This window comes from Rutidosis leptorrhynchoides, chromosome 6, assembly GCF_046630445.1.
Source record: "Rutidosis leptorrhynchoides isolate AG116_Rl617_1_P2 chromosome 6, CSIRO_AGI_Rlap_v1, whole genome shotgun sequence".
Classification (NCBI taxonomy): domain Eukaryota; kingdom Viridiplantae; phylum Streptophyta; class Magnoliopsida; order Asterales; family Asteraceae; genus Rutidosis; species Rutidosis leptorrhynchoides.
The window spans coordinates 94,992,650-95,014,444 of NC_092338.1; positions in this window are offsets into that span (position 1 = coordinate 94,992,650).

Below are 21,795 nucleotides of genomic sequence, written 5' to 3' on the forward strand. Positions count from 1 at the left end.
TTAAAATCAACTAAACACATGTTCTATATCTATATGATATGCTAACTTAATGATTTAAAACCTGGAAACACGAAAAACACCGTAAAACCGGATTTACGCCGTCGTAGTAACACCGCGGGCTGTTTTGGGTTAGTTAATTAAAAACTATGATAAACTTTGATTTAAAAGTTGTTATTCTGAGAAAATGATTTTTATTATGAACATGAAACTATATCCAAAAACTATGGTTAAACTCAAAGTGGAAGTATGTTTTCTAAAACGGTCATCTAGACGTCGTTCTTTCGACTGAAATGACTACCTTTACAAAAACGACTTGTAACTTATTTTTCCGACTATAAACCTATACTTTTTCTGTTTAGATTCATAAAATAGAGTTCAATATGAAACCATAGCAATTTGATTCACTCAAAACGGATTTAAAATGAAGAAGTTATGGGTAAAACAAGATTGGATAATTTTTCTCATTTTAGCTACGTGAAAATTGGTAACAAATCTATTCCAACCATAACTTAATCAACTTGTATTGTATATTATGTAATCTTGAGATACCATAGACACGTATACGATGTTTCAACCTATCATGTCGACACATCTATATATATTTCGGAACAACCATAGACACTCTATATATGAATGTTGGAGTTAGCTAAACAGGGTTGAGGTTGATTCCAAAATATATATAGTTTGAGTTGTGATCAATACTGAGATACGTATACACTGGGTCGTGGATTGATTAAAGATAATATTTATCGGTTTATTTCTGTACATCTAACTGTGGACAACTAGTTGTAGGTTACTAACAAGGACAGCTGACTTAATAAACTTAAAACATCAAAATATATTAAAAATGTTGTAAATATATTTTGAACATACTTTGATATATATATATATGTATATATTGTTATAGGTTCGTGAATCAACCAGTGGCCAAGTCTTACTTCCCGACGAAGTAAAGATCTGTGAAAGTGAGTTATAGTCCCACTTTTAAAATCTAATATTTTTGGGATGAGAATACATGCAGGTTTTATAAATGATTTACAAAATAGACATAAGTACGTGAAACTACATTCTATGGTCGAATTATCGAAATCGAATATGCCCCTTTTTATTAAGTCTGGTAATCTAAGAATTAGGGAACAGACACCCTAATTGACGCGAATCCTAAAGATAGATCTATTGGGCCTAACAAACCCCATCCAAAGTACCGGATGCTTTAGTACTTCGAAATATATATCATATCCGAAGTGTGTCCCGGAATGATGGGGATATTCTTAAATATGCATCTTGTTAATGTCGGTTACCAGGTGTTCACCATATGAATGATTTTTATCTCTATGTATGGGATGTGTATTGAAATATGAAATCTTGTGGTCTATTATTATAATTTGATAATATATAGGTTAAACCTATAACTCACCAACATTTTTGTTGACGTTTTAAGCATGTTTATTCTCAAGTGATTACTAAGAGCTTCCGCTGTTGCATACTAAAATAAGGACAAGATTTGGAGTCCATGTTTGTATGATATTGTGTAAAAACTGCATTCAAGAAACTGATTTCGATGTAACATATTTGTATTGTAAACCATTATGTAATGGTAGTGTGTAAACAGGATATTTTAGATTATCATTATTTGATAATCTACGTAAAGCTTTTTAAACCTTTATTTATGAAATAAAGGTTATGGTTTGTTTTAAAAATGAATGCAGTCTTTGAAAAACATCTCATATAGAGGTCAAAACCTCGCAACGAAATCAATTAATATGGAACATTTTTAATCAATAAGAACGAGACATTTCATTTGGTATCCGAGCGTTGGTCTTAGAGAACCAGAAAATTTGCATTAGTGTGTCTTATCGAGTTTGTTAGGATGCATTAGTGAGTCTGGACTTCGACCGTGTTTTCTTTAAAAATGATTGCTTAACATTTTTGTTGGAAACTATATATTATTAACATGTATATATTATGTGATATATTAATCTCTTAACATGTTTGATATTGTGTGATAGATGTCTACCTCTAGCACAAATCCCATTGACTCACCTAATAATAACGAAGAGTCGAATATATATTGGACTGATTCACAAGTTCCCGAAGAAGAACCGGAAGAAGAATCAGAACCGGAAGAAGAATCAGAACCGGAAGAGGAGGAACCGGAGGAGGAAATAGAACCGGTGGGGGAAATAATAAAACGGTTAAGTAAAAGAAAATCCTCAACCAACCGACCAAGGTTAATTATGGTCAATGGTGTTTCCGCCAAGGAAGCAAAATATTGGGAGGATTACCAATTCTCCGATGAATCGGATTCCGATGAGAATTCCGATGATGTTATAGAAATTACCCCAACTGAATTTAAAAAGGCAAAAGAAAATAATAAGGGAAAGGGCATAAAAATAGAGAAATCTAATTCCAACCCCGATGAACTTTATATGTATCGTCAACCTCCGAAGTCCTTAAGTTGTAACAATGACCCGGGAACCTCTAAACCACCAGGTTTTTCTAAACCGTTGTGGAAAACGACAGCTAGTATTAGGGGAACATCATATATCCCTAGAAACTTGGCAAAAAGAACCAAGTTCGAAAAAGAAGAAACGAGTGAGTCGGAATAAGATAGTTGTATTCGTGTGGTGTAATATATGTAATATAGTGTTCTTATGCTTTATGATATATGTAAAAATTGCTTGTATTAATAAGTATTTTTTTTTATGAATCTAAATCTTGTCTATTTTACAGTATAAAAACACAAAATGGATAGACAACCCAATATTTTAAGAGACCTACCCGGAGACATGATTGATGAAATCTTGTCTAGAGTCGGTCAGAATTCTTCGGCACAACTATTTACGGCGAAATCAGTTTGTAAGACATTCGAAGAACGTTCCAAGAATTCCTTGGTTTATAAAAGGCTTTCGTTCAAAAGATGGGGGATATCACATTGGGAAACCCATAAGTTACGATGTGTTTACTTTGACGCATATATTGCGGGGAACCCAAATGCTATTTTACGCAACGGGTTAAGAAATTATTTTGACTCAATGTATCCGAATATAGGACTTCATGATTTAGAAAAAGTGGCTAACATGCAACATAAAGAAGCATGCTATGCTTACGGGTTAGTAATGTTCGCTTCTCACCAAAGTGAGAAAAAGAACATCGGGCTACAACTATTAAACAAAACGTTCCCACAAGTGACGGAGTCGGTAATTGGGGTAAGAAATGAGGTTTTTAGATTGTTAAGGGACTGTTGGATATTACATAACCCTCGTCTCTTTGACGACGTTACAACACGCTGTCTTATCAACGGCCATAACGGTTATGTTCCACAAGACCAAGGATGGGAAGTAGTCCTAGTAAAACCAGAATGCATGACTTGTTTCTGGACATATGAATTACGTGTCTTTATTGCCTTTGCTGAATGACTTGTGTACTAGCTAGAATTATCTTCACAACTATCTTGTATCAAAGTTATTGTGTGCTATATTTCATGCTTTATGTAAAATAAGCGGTATTGTAAGTTTGTAAAATATTGTATAAAAGTTTGAACGTGAAATATTATTATAATCAGTTTTTCATATAGAATTGTAGTAGTTGAATTATATATTAGCTACTAAGTATGAACTTAACGAGTAGGTACTACCCGAATTTAAACTTATAAAATGCTAATATGAAGAAAAAGCTTTTATAAATGAGTTCATATTTGTGACGACCCAGAAATTTCCGACCAAATTTAAACTTTAATCTTTATATTATTCCGACACGATAAGCAAAGTTTTTAAGTTAAATCTCAAGAATTTTAAACTGTGTTCATACATTCATTATAACCTCGACCAAATTCCAACGATTCACAAACCGTTATATATAAATAGATAAGTATATGTATATATATATTATAACTTGAGAATATTAATAAAGTATTAAACGTATAATACTTTACACGAACGTATTTGTTTCAATACGATTTTCGACGAAATTAAAAAAATATATATTAAATGATTGAATTATCAGAAACATTGAATTATGATTACAAGTCTCTGTTGAGAGGTCCACTATGATTTGAGAAAATCTATTCCTCTTAACGATATTCAGAATAATTTGTAAAGCTATTTATAAATAAAAACAAAAAGTGTCATTTACGAAAGTTAGACAAAAGTTAGTGGAGAATTAGTTTCCATAATATTCTATTAATTTATTTTCAAACGTACAAAGACGTTTTCAGTTTAAAAAGAACTTTATTATTAAAACGTATATAACTTTTATAAATATCTAGAATCACTTTTGACAACTCATTACTTAACCAATATAATAAATATAACGATATTTATATTTTATTTCATTAAATATATATAACGATTTAAATTAATATTATATATATTTATACGTGTATTATACATACATAGTTTTTATACTTTTACTATACTTTAACTTTACTTTAACTTTACTTTAACTTTAATAATTCACTTTAATAATTCATACTTTAATAATTCACACTTTAATAATTCACTTTAATAATTCATACTTTAATAATTCACTTTAATAATTCATACTTTAGTAATTCACCTTAATAATTCATACTTTAATAATTCACTTTAATAATTCATACTTTAATAATTCACTTTAATAATTCAAAAATCTATTATAAATAGAATTCAATAAGTTTCATTATTTCATAGAAACTTGAAAATATATTTCTTTAAACTCTCTCAATCGATTTATACACATATATATATATATATATACATATAAATATATATATATACATATATATATATATATATATATATATATATATATATATATATATATATATATTTGCTCTGTATTATTTCAAGATATTATTAGTATACATAAAATATTACGATGGAGTGCTGTCCGAGTAATTTCTAAATAGTTTTTTTTGAATGAGGCGAAGCTAAGGAAATTATGGGTTATAGTTATGGAGGTGATGGGTATGGTTCATGGGTATGCTCATGAGGTCAATCTAGTGTTTATCATCTCCGTTGCGTCTACGTACTTTCCTGCAATATTGAATCTCAATATTGATACGTTCATGAATCCGAGGCCAACCTTGCACTTGTTAAATGACGTTATATGTATTTTTACTACGAAATACAGTATTGTGAGTTTCATTTGCTCCCTTTTTAGTTGCTTTTGCAATATATATTTTTGGGCTGAAAATACATGCGCTGTTTTATAAATGTTTTACGAAGTAGGCACAAGTACTAAAACTAATTCTATGTGGGTTTAAACCAGAAATATACCCTTAGCTTGGTAACATTAAACTACTTGTCTATGTAAGGTAGGCGCGAATCCTAAAGATAGATCTATTGGGCCTGACAAACCCCATCCTGACTATGGGATGCTTTAGTACTTCGAGGTTATTTTAAACACACCTGATCTGGTGTACTTCAGAGGGTAAAACATGAATGTTAATGCTTGTTACCGGGTGCCTACAACTTATAGAATACTTTTATACACTTGCGAGTGTACATATATTTATAAACGGAAATCTTGTGGTCTATTAATATATTGAAATGATTGTTATGATAAACCTATGAACTCACCAACCTTTTGGTTGACACTTTAAATCATGTTTATTCTCAGGTATTAAACAAATCTTTCGCTGTGCATTAGCTCATTTTAAGGATATTACTTGGAGTCATTCATGGCATATTTCGAAAGACGTTGCATTCGAGTCATTGAGTTCATCAAGATTATTATTAAGCCAATTATAGTTGGATGTATTATGAAATGGTGTGCATGCTGTCAACTTTCGTTGTAAAGAAAGTTTGTCTTTTAAAAACGAATGCAATGTTTGTAAAATGTATCATATAGAGGTCAAATACCTTGCGATGTAATCAACTATTGTGAATCGTTTATAATGTATATGACCGGGTCCTTTCAGTTGGTATCAGAGCGGTGGTCTTAGCGAACCAGGTCTGCATTAGTGTGTCTAACTGATAGTCGTTAGGATGCATTAGTGAGTCTGGACTTCGACTGTGTCTGCATGTCAAAAGTTTTGCTCATCATTTTTGTCGGAAATTATCTGCTTATCATTCTTAGTCTAGACACATCTTATTGCATTGATTGCATGAATAGTGTATAGACAAAATTCATATCTTAGCATATCTGCTAATTCATATCTTAGCGTATCTGTTACTGTAAACTTTGCCTGACATATTCCGTAAATTCCTTCGTAATCTACGAAACCTTTTGCTCTATATAATTAGAATACCACCTGATAGCCAGAAAATAATTTCATATCGAAAAATTCTTTATTCAATCGTACGAAATAGAATTCATCATTAGGTCAAGTCCCTCGGATTCCGAAATGGAATCCCACTCAAGTTCCGAAAACAGTGTGACCGGAATGGATCAACCAATTAGTCATCATCTATTCTGGATGAATTGGGGATGGGTTCGTAGCCTCCTTAATTATTGGAGACAAGAAGAAGGTGATCCCTTCCATCCACCACATTGCCCTCTTGGCGAAGAACCTGAAGCACTTACCGGCGAACCTATTCGAAACACCATTTTCTCTCTCATTTCCAGAGTATCTCGTCATGATTATATACTACACCAAATTCTAGATCTTATTTATCCGCTCGTCCGAACCGACAATCATCCCGGTGTAATAGAAGAAGTCAACGAGCTTCGCGCTCGGGTAGTGGCTTTGGAGAATATGGTGCAAAGGTTACAAACACCAGCAGCAGCACCAACAACATAACCAGTACCACCATCAACAACATCAACAGTACCATTACCACCACCAACAACAACCGCATCGCAAACCTCAACTTCACAATCTGTCCCATGAGCATCGACGTCATACGCCCTGTAGATACTAAGGAATACCACAACGATGAAGTATTGATTCATAACTTCATTGAGAAAACATTCTATGACGATTATGTAATTTCTAAAGTTTAGAAATTATCTATCCTAGCCTTAACCATAAATTAAGTGAGTTTAATTTAATATTAACTCATTAAATCAATATTACATCTGAAGAAATATACACATATATTTCCATAAAGACTGTAATAAACTTCTTTTGTACAAAATATTAATTGTGAAAATTTTTTGAACGGGTAGGTAATACCCGAGAAATATATAAATTCCCAATTAATATATTACATTTTTCAAAACTGATTCAGCAATCATCAACTATACTCCCTACTTTCACAACAATATCCATTCTTTCATATAAATCAAAACAATCATACTCATTCAAATTCAATTACATATTCTGATTTTAAAATCGCATAATTCAATTCGAAATATAACCAGTATCATCACTCTTAGATTCCTATATCTTTCAAAGCTTTACTTTGACTTCAAAACTGTGTTAGAACATCATATGTATTAACGATTACAATATGTGCTCAAACCCTTCGAAATTCCTGAAGACACTTCAACTAAGGAACAATCGAGATGATGATCCAACCACATGTTACCCACAGTTATACACCTGAAAAACTCTCAAAACCCAAGTCATAGTTCGACACGTATCCGTGTTAGACCCTTTGGCATTTACTAACTAAAATAACTTTTCAATTTCGTTTCAAAATAGACAGTTTTATCACAGCTCCAGCAAGTCAACTTCGACTTCTCAATCAAAATAGTCTTATTATAACCTCGATAGATACGTTGCCCTTTCGCCAACGTTACCGGGGAATCGTTTATATTCACCACATTAGCAATAAACTTACCAACAACTTCACTGATCTTTGACTTTCCAAAAAAAAAAAAAATCATTATAATTATCGAAACCCTATCATATACTCATTCGTACCTTATAACAAGAATTGACATACCAATTATTAAGAATCAGCAATCAGTATTTTGAAACCTCGCAGCATGTCTACATCAACAATTACATATACACACAACATCTACCTCCAAGACTTACATTCTTTGAATGAGAAATTTCTGAAAAACACCCTAAACTGCGAATCAGTTCTCGAAATTTTGAAAAATGCTGATGAAGCAGCAAAAACTGTAAACAACCTTAACAGTAAAAAGTTAGATGATAAAGGATAGTATATTGGCAAAGCTCAGAAAAAGAGAAGCTTTGAAACTGGAAAACGGATTGAGCAAAGTATGAAGGAGGCTGTGGATAAATCACAAAGGCTGAACCCGCCTTCAAAGAATCTAAATGATTCAGTACTTGCTGAAGTCATTAACGAATACCTTGCTCCTGACTCTAAACCCCTGCGGACAATATCCTTCATCATCCTCTGATATTAGAAATTCTAAGATATCATCGTATCTTTCATTATAAATATCAACCATACTTCTGAAGATATTTTTATAATTATTCTTATCTGAAATCATTTACCTCTTCGCGCTATCTGTATTATATCATAAAAGAAACTATTTTAGTTTCTAAATTCTGAAACATTCGAGTTTAAAATAGGAATATTCTTGAAGAAGTGTTGGGATCTGAAGCATGAGTTAGTATAATATAATGACACTTGATCAACGTGATTATATTACAGTAATTCATGCTGAGTTTGTAAATGGAACATGATGATTCACAGATCATAACGTCATCATGTGCTATGTTACACGACTCTTGTATTCTCTTTGATCTCTAAATATCAAGAAAATATTTCTTGATGATTCGGCCTTTTCCGAGGTATTCTGGTAATTTGACAAGTCAAGATCGTGCCATTACAATTTCCTTCTTAGAACATTAACAATGTTCATTCCGAAATTCATATATGCGAATTCTGGACCATTACAAGCGGTGCTTAATCGCAAGAAGAAGAAACGAAAGGACAAAACTTGGAAATAGAAATTGGGGTATAAATCGCAGCAAATAAAAGAGAGCATTAATTGGGGATGACAATGATTATAGAAGAAGCAAGGACTTTGAAATATAAGGGAAGATATAAAACCCAACAATAACCCAGAAATCACAAACCGTATATATCAATGCATATAGCAATATAAAGACACGAGAGAACTAAAAATACTATAAAACCAAGAGTATAGTAGAAGTAAATAGATTCTTTCGGAGGCAGATGAAAAAGAAGAGCGACAGATATGAAAGTGAGGAGTATATCAAGAATCAGCACTGGATGAAGCATATTGACAAATACTTTAAAATATGAGTTGAGAAGGTGTGAGTTGTAAGAAAACAAATGAGGTGGATTTATAGTGAAATATCCGACAGAGAAATCAAAATGGATTATCGCATTAATTCGAAGAGGATCATAATTTCCTTAATCGTCGAATAATCAAATCCAATATAGATTACAAAGATTTTCTTTTCGGAGATCAACCGTGATGACGTCAAAAGATACGACGAATCAATATTATCTTATTTCATTCATTTACGATAACTTCACTCTCACGCTTCGAGTAATCGAATTATTTTATCCATTCTTCTTGAACATGATAAAACTCTATAATCGTTATAATAACATTCTCATTGTTAGTCATGACGACCTCTATCAAATTTCGGGGATGAAATTTCTTTAACGGGTAGGTACTGTGACGACCCGGAAATTTCCGACCAAATTTAAACTTTAATCTTTATATTATTCCTACACGATAAGCAAAGTTTGTTAAGTTAAATCTCAAGAATTTTAAACTGTGTTCATACATTCATTATAACCTCGACCAAATTCCGACGATTCACGAACCGTTATATATAAATAGATATGTATATGTATATATATATTATAACTTGAGAATATTAATAAAGTATTAAACGTATAATACTTTACACGAACGTATTTATTTCAATATGATTTTTGACGAAATTAAAAAATATATATTAAATGATTGAATTATTAGAAACATTGAATCATGATTACAAGTCTCTGTTGAGAGGTCCACTATGATTTGAGAAAATCTATTCCTCTTAACGATATTCAGAATAATTTGTAAAGCTATTTATAAATAAAAACAAAAAGTGTCATTTACAAAAGTTAGACAAAAGTTAGTGGAGAATTGGCTTCCATAATATTCTATTAATTTATTTTCAAACGTACAAAGACGTTTTCAGTTTAAAAAAACTTTATTATTAAAACGTATATAACTTTTATAAATATCTAGAATCACTTTTGACAACTCATTACTTAACCAATATAATAAATATAACGATATTTATATTTTATTTCATTAAATATATATAACGATTTAAATTAATATTATATATATTTATACTCGTATTATACATACATAGTTTTTATACTTTTACTATACTTTAACTTTACTTTTACTTTACTTTTACTTTACTTTAACTTTAATAATTCACTTTAATAATTCATACTTGAATAATTTATACTTTAATAATTCACTTTAATAATTCATACTTTAATAATTCACTTTAATAATTCATACTTTAGTAATTCACCTTAATAATTCATACTTTAATAATTCACTTTAATAATTCATACTTTAATAATTCACTTTAATAATTCAAAAATCTATTATAAATAGAATTCAATAGGTTTCATTATTTCATAGAAACTTGAAAATATATTTCTTTAAACTCTCTCAATCGATTTATATATATATATATATATGTATATATATATATATATATATATATATATATATATATATACATATATATATATGTATATATATATATGTATATATATATACATATATATATATATACATATATATATATATACATATATATATATATATATATATATATATATATATATATATATATATATATATATATATATATATATATATTTGCTCTGTATTATTTCAAGATATTATTAGTATACATAAAATATTACGACGGAGTGCTGTCCGAGTAATTTCAAAATAGTTTTTTTTGAATGAGGCGAAGCTAAGGAAATTATGGGTTATAGCTATGGAGGTGATGGGTATGGTTCATGGGTATGCTCATGAGGTCAATCTAGTGTTTATCATCTCCGTTGCGTCTACGTACTTTTCTGCAATATTGAATCTCAATATTGATACGTTCGTGAATCCGAGGCCAACCTTGCACTTGTTAAATGACGTTATATGTATTTTTACTACGAAATACAGTATTGTGAGTTTCATTTGCTCCCTTTTTAATTGCTTTTGCAATATATATTTTTGGGCTGAGAATACATGTGCTGTTTTATAAATGTTTTACGAAGTAGGCACAAGTACTAAAACTAATTCTATGTGGGTTTAAACCAGAAATATACCCTTAGCTTGGTAACATTAAACTACTTGTCTATGTAAGGTAGGCGCGAATCTTAAAGATAGATCTATTGGGCCTGACAAACCCCATCCTGACTATGGGATTCTTTAGTACTTCGAGGTTATTTTAAACACACCTGATCTGGTGTACTTCAGAGGGTAAAACATGAATGTTAATGCTTGTTACCGGGTGCCTACAACTTATAGAATACTTTTATACACTTGCGAGTGTACATATATTTATAAACGGAAATCTTGTGGTCTATTAATATATTGAAATGATTGTTATGATAAACCTATGAACTCACCAACCTTTTGGTTGACACTTTAAAGCATGTTTATTCTCAGGTATTAAAGAAATCTTCCGCTGTGCATTAGCTCATTTTAAGGATATTACTTGGAGTCATTCATGGCATATTTTGAAAGACGTTGCATGTCATTGAGTTCATCAAGATTATTATTAAGCCAATTATAGTTGGATGTATTATGAAATGGTGTGCATGCCGTCAACTTTCATTGTAAAGAAAGTTTGTCTTTTAAAAACGAATGCAATGTTTGTAAAATGTATCATATAGAGGTCAAATACCTTGCGATGTAATCAACTATTGTGAATCGTTTATAATGTATATGAACGGGTCCTTTCAATATTATGCTACGAAATACTATTAACTACTCTTAATATTCTGTATGATTAACTTGTTCCATTTGACTATTTTGAAGGAAATGGCACTGACTACTCGACACACCGTGAATATGAATGAAGAGAAATTCCGTACTTTTCTAGCTTCAAACATAGCCGCAGTACAGGCTGTGCTACATACCAACAATAACCTTGGATCTAGCAGTACAGGAAATCATGTAGGATGCACCTACAAAGAATTCACTGCCTGCAAACCTTTGGAATTTGATGGAACCGAAGGACCGATCGGATTGAAATGGTGGACCGAGAAGGTCGAATCGGTGTTTGCCATAAGTAAGTGTACTGAAGAGGACAAAGTGAAGTACGTTACGCATACCTTCACAGGTTCTGCATTAACATGGTGGAATACCTATCTAGAGCAAGTGGGACAAGATGATGCGTACGCACTACCGTGGTTAGCATTCAAGCACTTGATGAACGAGAAGTACCGTCCCAGAACCGAGGTCAATAAGCTCAAGACAGAACTTAGAGGGTTACGAACCCAAGGATTTTGTGACGACCCTAAAATTTTCGACCAAATTTAAACTTAGTCTTTATATGTTTTGGATACGATAAGCAAAGTCTGTAATGTTGAGTCTCAAAAATTTGAACTGTTTTCATACAATCAAATTAACTTCGACCATTTCCGATGATTCACGAACTATTACATATAAATAATTAAATACATATATATTTAAATATATATAATATATATATAATACTTTGAAATATAGTTGATTTAATATATGATTTAAATTATAAAATAATATAAGAGATAATAAAATTTATTATATAAAATAAATCTATATATATATATATATATATATATATATATATATATATATATATATATATATACATAAAAAGTATATTAAATATATTTTGTGATTTCGAAGTTATTTAGTAAACACTGGTAATGCTCAATTGTAATTCTATTAATAGTAAACGAGTTAAAAAAGAACTTATGTGATTAAAATAAACGATGATACGAAAATGAGTTATATAAGTTATAGGCTTATTAAAAGTATATTTAGGACCTAATTATTTAATTTTAACATTTTTTATATTTTACCCATAAATGAGAGGGACAGTTGATGTAATTTTTTTTATTTATTAAATTAATGACTGAATTTTATAACATAATGACCAAAATAAATAAAGACATCTAATTTAAAAAAATATGAGATTTTTCCAAAGACTTTTATCCGCCACTGATTAATAATGGAGTACGAAATCCAGTCCATAAGAAGAATAGTAAACTAATAAATCAAGGCTACTAACTATTTTATTTTTTTTCTTTTTACACGTGGATGTTTAAATTTTATATTCTAAAGTATTATTAAATTAGATTATGTATATATATAATATATTTACACATGGAGATAAGATGGATAACAGCTAAACCTACTTGCTTTCTTTTGTCATTTAAGTTGGCACCTTGTCACCAAACGTTATCCTCTACTTACTATTTTATACAGATTAATGGCACTAAGTTATATTATTATCACATTAGATTTTGATAATTGTGAGTGGACATGACGCATACAACTAGACAATATATCACGGATCTCTTAATTTCTTGTTTCCATGTTAACAAATTTTTTTTACTAATTCTTTTCTTTTCACTTTTTGCATGTGGGATGTTTATATGTATATTTAGTGCATAATTGATTGGAGTATAAAAATCTATATCTTTCTGTCTAGTTAAAAACAAAAACAAAACACCTCATTATATTTTCTTTCTATTCGATGGACCCTGGTTTGGTCTTTTCTATTTAACCAACAAAATGAATCATCATCATTTACTAGCTTAAATATCATATAACCCATTTTTCTCTCTCTCTCTCTCTCTCTCTCTCCCTCTCTCTCCGAGAACCACCCTTGTGCAATCCCCATAAAACCATCTCCATCACCTTTCACCAGATACCACCACACCACCCTAACCTCCACCATGGAACACCTCCAATAACACCCGACGCCACTACTACACGATAACTTCGATTAAAATCCGAACATAAACACGATCATAAAACAACCCACCACACTTATTGTAGTGACCCGAACTTTTCCATGTTTATATATATTAATTGAGATTGATATTTACATGATTAAATGTTTCCAACATGTTAAGCAATCAAACTTGTTAAGACTTGATTAATTGAAATAGGTTTCATATAGACAATTGACCACCCAAGTTGACCGGTGATTCACGAACGTTAAAACTTGTAAAAAACTATATGATGACATATATATGGTTATATATATAGTTAACATGATATTATGATAAGTAAACATATCATTAATTATATTAACAATGAACTACATATGTAAAAACAAGACTACTAACTTAATGATTTTGAAACGAGACATATATGTAACGTTTATCGTTGTAACGACATTTAATGTATATATATCATATTAAGAGATATTCGTACATCATAATATCATGATAATATAATAATTTAAAATCTCTTTTGATATTATAAACATTGGGTTAACAACATTTAACAAGATCGTTAACCTAAAGGTTTCAAAACAACACTTACATGTAACGACTAACGATGACTTAACGACTCAGTTAAAATGTATATACATGTAGTGTTTTAATATGTATTTATACACTTTTGAAAGACTTCAATACACTTATCAAAATACTTCTACTTAATAAAAATGCTTACAATTACATTCTCGTTCAGTTTCATCAACAATTCTACTCGTATGCACCCGTATTCGTACTCGTACAATACACAGCTTTTAGATGTATGTACTATTGGTATATACACTCCAATGATCAGCTCTTAGCAGCCCATGTGAGTCACCTAACACATGTGGGAACCATCATTTGGCAACTAGCATGAAATATCTCATAAGATTACAAAAATATGAGTAATCATTCATGACTTATTTACATGAAAACAAAATTACATATCCTTTATATCTAATCCATACACCAACGACCAAAAACACCTACAAACACTTTCATTCTTCAATTTTCTTCATCTAATTGAACTCTCTCAAGTTCTATCTTCAAGTTCTAAGTGTTCTTCATAAATTCCAAAAGTTCTAGTTTCATAAAATCAAGAATACTTTCAAGTTTGCTAGCTCACTTCCAATCTTGTAAGGTGATCATCCAACCTCAAGAAATCTTTGTTTCTTACAGTAGGTTATCATTCTAATACAAGGTAATAATCATATTCAAACTTTGGTTCAATTTCTATAACTATAACAATCTTATTTCAAGTGATGATCTTACTTGAACTTGTTTTCGTGTCATGATTTTGCTTCAAGAACTTTGAGCCATCCAAGGATCCATTGAAGCTAGATCCATTTTTCTCTTTTCCAGTAGGTTCATCCAAGGAACTTAAGGTAGTAATGATGTTCATAACATCATTCGATTCATACATATAAAGCTATCTTATTCGAAGGTTTAAACTTGTAATCACTAGAACATAGTTTAGTTAATTCTAAACTTGTTCGCAAACAAAAGTTAATCCTTCTAACTTGACTTTTAAAATCAACTAAACACATGTTCTATATCTATTTGATATGCTAACTTAATGATTTAAAACCTGGAAACACGAAAAACACCGTAAAACCGGATTTACGCCGTCGTAGTAACACCGCGGGCTGTTTTGGGTTAGTTAATTAAAAACTATGATAAACTTTGATTTAAAAGTTGTTATTCTGAGAAAATGATTTTTATTATGAACATGAAACTATATCCAAAAATTATGGTTAAACTCAAAGTGGAAGTATGTTTTCTAAAATGGTCATCTAGACGTCGTTCTTTCGACTGAAATGACTACCTTTACAAAAACGACTTGTAACTTATTTTTCCGACTAGAAACCTATACTTTTTTTGTTTAGATTCATAAAATAGAGTTCAATATGAAACCATAGCAATTTGATTCACTCAAAACGGATTTAAAATGAAGAAGTTATGGGTAAAACAAGATTGGATAATTTTTCTCATTTTAGCTACGTGAAAATTGGTAACAAATCTATTCCAACCATAACTTAATCAACTTGTATTATATATTATGTAATCTTGAGATACCATAGACACGTATACAATGTTTCGACCTATCATGTCGACACATCTATATATATTTCGGAACAACCATAGACACTCTATATGTGAATGTTGGAGTTAGCTATACAGGGTTGAGGTTGATTCCAAAATATATATAGTTTGAGTTGTGATCAATACTGAGATACGTATACACTGGGTCGTGGATTGATTCAAGATAATATTTATCGATTTATTTCTGTACATCTAACTGTGGACAACTAGTTGTAGGTTACTAACGAGGACAGCTGACTTAATAAACTTAAAACATCAAAATATATTAAAAATGTTGTAAATATATTTTGAACATACTTTGATATATATGTATATATTGTTATAGGTTCGTGAATCAACCAGTGGCCAAGTCTTACTTCCCGACGAAGTAAAAATCTGTGAAAGTGAGTTATAGTCCCACTTTTAAAATCTAATATTTTTGGGATGAGAATACATGCAGGTTTTATAAATGATTTACAAAATAGACACAAGTACGTGAAACTACATTCTATGGTTGAATTATCGAAATCGAATATGCCCCTTTTTATTAAGTCTGGTAATCTAAGAATTAGGGAACAGACACCCTAATTGACGCGAATCCTAAAGATAGATCTATTGGGCCTAACAAACCCCATCCAAAGTACCGGATGCTTTAGTACTTCGAAATTTATATCATATCCGAAGGGTGTCCCGGAATGATGGGGATATTCTTATATATGCATCTTGTTATTGTCGGTTACCAGGTGTTCACCATATGAATGATTTTTATCTCTATGTATGGGATGTGTATTGAAATATGAAATCTTGTGGTCTATTGTTACGATTTGATATATATAGGTTAAACCTATAACTCACCAACATTTTTGTTGACGTTTTAAGCATGTTTATTCTCAGGTGATTATTAAGAGCTTCCGCTATCGCATACTTAAATAAGGACAAGATTTGGAGTCCATGCTTGTATGATATTGTGTAAAAACTGCATTCAAGAAACTTATTTTGTTGTAACATATTTGTATTGTAAACCATTATGTAATGGTCGTGTGTAAACAGGATATTTTAGATTATCATTATTTGATAATCTACGTAAATCTTTTTAAACCTTTATTGATGAAATAAAGGTTATGGTTTGTTTAAAAATGAATGCAGTCTTTGAAAAACGTCTCATATAGAGGTCAAAACCTCGCAACGAAATCAATTAATATGGAACGTTTTTAATCAATAAGAACGGGACATTTCAGTTGGTATCCGAGCGTTGGTCTTAGAGAACCAGAAAATTTGCATTAGTGTGTCTTATCGAGTTTGTTAGGATGCATTAGTGAGTCTGGACTTCGACCGTGTTTTCTTTAAAAATGATTGCTTAACTTTTTTGTTGGAAACTATATATTTTTAACATATGAATATTATGTGATATATTAATCTCTTAACGTGTTTGATATTATGTGATAGATGTCTACCTCTAGAACAAGTTCCATTGACTCACCTAATAATAATGAAGAGTCAAATGTAAATTGGAATGATTTGTGGACTGATTCACAAGTTCCCGAAGAGGAACCGGAAGAAGAGTCGGAACCGGAAGAAGAATCGGAACCGGAAGAAGAATCGGAACCGGATGAAGAAATAGAACCGGTGGGGGAAATAATAAAACGGTTAAGTAAAAGAAAATCCTCAACCAACCGACCAAAGTTAATTATGGTCAATGGTGTTTCCGCCAAGGAAGCAAAATATTGGGAGGATTACCAATTCTCCGATGAATCGGATTCAGACGAAAATTCCGATGATGTTATAGAAATTACCCCAACTGAATTTAAAAAGGCAAAAGAAAATAATAAGGGAAAGGGCATAAAAATAGAGAAATCTAATTCCAACCCCGATGAACTTTATATGTATCGTCAACCCCCGAAGTCCTTAAGTTGTAACAATGACCCGGGAACCTCTAAACCACCAGGTTTTTCTAAACCAATGTGGACAACGACGGCTCGTATTAGGGGAACATCATATATCCCTAGAAACTTGGCAAAACGAACCAAAACCGAAGAAGAAGAAACGAGCGAGTCGGAATAAGATAGTTGTATTCGTGTGGTGTAATATATGGAATATAGTGTTCTTATGCTTTATGATATATGTAAAAATTGCTTGTATTAATAAGTATTTTTTTATGAATCTAACTCTTGTCTATTTTACAGTTTAAAAACACAAAATGGATAGACAACCCAATATTTTAAGAGACCTACCCGGAGACATGATTGATGAAATCTTGTCTAGAGTCGGCCAGAATTCTTCGGCACAACTATTTAAGGCGAGATCAGTTTGTAAGACATTCGAAGAACGTTCCAAGAATGTCTTGGTTTATAAGAGACTTTCGTTTGAAAGATGGAGGATATCACATTGGGAAACCCATAAGTTACGATGTGTTTACTTTGACGCATATATTGCGGGGAACCCAAATGCTATTTTACGCAACGGGTTAAGAAATTATTTTGACTCAATATATCCGAATATTGGACTTCGTGATTTAGAAAAAGCGGCTAACATGCAACATAAAGAAGCATGTTATGCTTACGGATTAGTAATGTTCGCTTCTCACCAAAGTGAGAACAAGAACATCGGGCTACAACTATTAAACAAAACGTTTCCACAAGTGACGGAGTCGGTAATTGGGGTAAGAAATGAGGTTTTTAGATTATTACGGGACTGTTGGACATTACGTAACCCTCGTCCCTTTGATGACGTTACAACACGCTGTCTTATCAACGGCCATAACGGTTATGTTGCACAAGACCAAGGATGGGAAGTAGTCCTAGTAAAACCAGAATGCATGACTTGTTTCTGGACGTATGAATTACGTGTCTTTATTGCCTTTGCTGAACGACTTGTGTACTAGCTAGAATTGTCTTCACAACTATCTTGTATCAAAGTTATTGTGTGCTATATTTCATGCTTTATGTAAAATAAGCGGTATTGTAAGTTTGTAAAAGATTGTATAAAAGTTTGAACGCGAAATATTATTATAATCAGTTTTTCATATAGAATTGTAGTAGTTGAATTGTATATTAGCTACTAAGTATGAACTTAACGGGTAGGTACTACCCGAATTTAAACTTATAAAACGCTAATATGAAGAAAAAGCTTTTATAAATGAGTTCATATTATGCTACGAAATACTATTAACTACTCTTAATATTCTGTATGATTAACTTGTTCCATTTAACTATTTTGAAGGAAATGGCACCGACTACTCGACACACCGTGAATATGAATGAAGAGGAATTCCGTACTTTTCTAGCTTCAAACATAGCCGCAGTACAAGCTGCGCTACATACCAACAATAACCTTGGATCTAGCAGTACAGGAAATCGTGTAGGATGCACCTACAAAGAATTCACTGCCTGCAAACCTTTGGAATTTGATGGAACCGAAGGACCGATCGGATTGAAACGGTGGACCGAGAAGGTTGAATCGGTGTTTGCCATAAGTAAGTGTACTGAAGAGGACAAAGTGAAGTACGCTACGCATACCTTCACAGGTTCTGCGTTAACATGGTGGAATACCTATCTAGAGCAAGTGGGACAAGATGATGCGTACGCACTACCATGGTCAGCATTCAAGCACTTGATGAACGAGAAGTACCATCCCAGAACCGAGGTCAATAAGCTCAAGACAGAACTTAGAGGGTTACGAACCCAAGGATTTGATATTACCACGTACGAAAGACGATTCACAGAATTGTGCCTATTGTGTCCGGGAGCATTCGAAGATGAGGAAGAGAAGATCGACGCGTTTGTGAAAGGATTACCGGAAAGAATCCAAGAAGATATAAGTTCACACGAGCCCGCCTCCATACAACAGGCATGTAGAATGGCTCACAAACTAGTGAACCAGATTGAAGAAAGAATTAAAGAACAGACTGCTGAAGAGGCCAATGTGAAGCAAGTCAAAAGAAAGTGGGAGGAAAACGGTGATAAGAATCACCAATACAACAACAACAGCAATTACAACAATAATCGCAACAATTATCCCAACAATCGCAACATCAATCGCAACTACAACAAACGGCCCAACAACAACAACAACAACAACAACAGCAACTACAACAATCATCCCAACAACAATAATAACCGCAACAACAACAACAATCAGAAGCAACTATGCCAAAGGTGTGAAAAGAATCACTCGGGGTTCTGCACCAAATTTTGCAACAAGTGTAAAAGAAATGGTCATAGCGCGGCGAAGTGTGAGGTCTACGGACCAGGGGTTAATAGAACGAAAGGAACAAATGGTGTCGGAACGAGTAATGGCGGAGCAAGTAGTGTCGGAGCAAGTTATGCCAATGTAGTTTGTTATAAATGTGGAAAACCAGGCCACATTATTAGAAATTGCCCGAACCAGGAGAACACGAATGGACAAGGCCGTAGAAGAGTTTTCAATATTAATGCGGTAGAGGCACAGGAAGACCCGGAGCTTGTTACGGGTACGTTTCTTATTGACAATAAATCTGCTTACGTTTTATTTGATTCGGGTGCGGATAGAAGCTATATGAGTAGAGATTTTTGTGCTAAATTAAGTTGTCCATTGACGCCTTTGGATAGTAAATTTTTACTCGAATTAGCAAATGGTAAATTAATTTCAGCAGATAATATATGTCGGAATCGAGAAATTAAACTGGTTAGCGAAACATTTAAGATTGATTTGATACCAGTAGAGTTAGGGAGTTTTGATGTGATAATCGGTATGGACTGGTTGAAAGAAGTGAAAGCGGAGATCGTTTGTTACAAAAATGCAATTCGCATTATACGAGAAAAAGGAAAACCCTTAATGGTGTACGGAGAAAAGGGCAACACGAAGCTACATCTTATTAGTAATTTGAAGGCACAAAAACTAATAAGAAAAGGTTGCTATGTTGTTCTAGCACACGTCGAGAAAGTACAAACTGAAGAAAAGAGCATCAATGATGTTCCCATTGCAAAAGAATTTCCCGATGTATTTCCGAAAGAATTACCGGGATTACCCCCACATCGATCCGTTGAATTTCAAATAGATCTTGTACCAGGAGCTGCACCAATAGCTCGTGCTCCTTACAGACTCGCACCCAGCGAGATGAAAGAACTGCAAAGCCAATTACAAGAACTTTTAGAGCGTGGTTTCATTCGACCAAGCACATCACCGTGGGGAGCTCCTGTTTTGTTTGTCAAGAAGAAAGATGGTACATTCAGGTTGTGTATCGACTACCGAGAGTTGAACAAACTTACCATCAAGAACCGCTACCCACTACCGAGAATCGACGACTTATTTGATCAACTACAAGGCTCGTCTGTTTATTCAAAGATTGACTTACGTTCCGGGTATCATCAAATGCGGGTGAAAGAAGATGATATTCCAAAGACTGCTTTCAGAACACGTTACGGTCATTACGAGTTTATGGTCATGCCGTTTGGTTTAACTAATGCACTAGCTGTGTTCATGGACCTTATGAACCGAGTGTGTGGACCATACCTTGACAAGTTTGTCATTGTTTTCATTGATGACATACTTATTTACTCAAAGAATGACCAAGAACACGGTGAACATTTGAGAAAGGTGTTAGAAGTATTGAGGAAGGAAGAATTGTACGCTAAGTTTTCAAAGTGTGCATTTTGGTTGGAAGAAGTTCAATTCCTCGGTCACATAGTGAACAAAGAAGGTATTAAGGTGGATCCGGCAAAGATAGAAACTGTTGAAAAGTGGGAAACCCCGAAAACTCCGAAACACATACGCCAGTTTTTAGGACTAGCTGGTTACTACAGAAGGTTCATCCAAGACTTTTCCAGAATAGCAAAGCCCTTGACTGCATTAACGCATAAAGGGAAGAAATTTGAATGGAATGATGAACAAGAGAAAGCGTTTCAGTTAT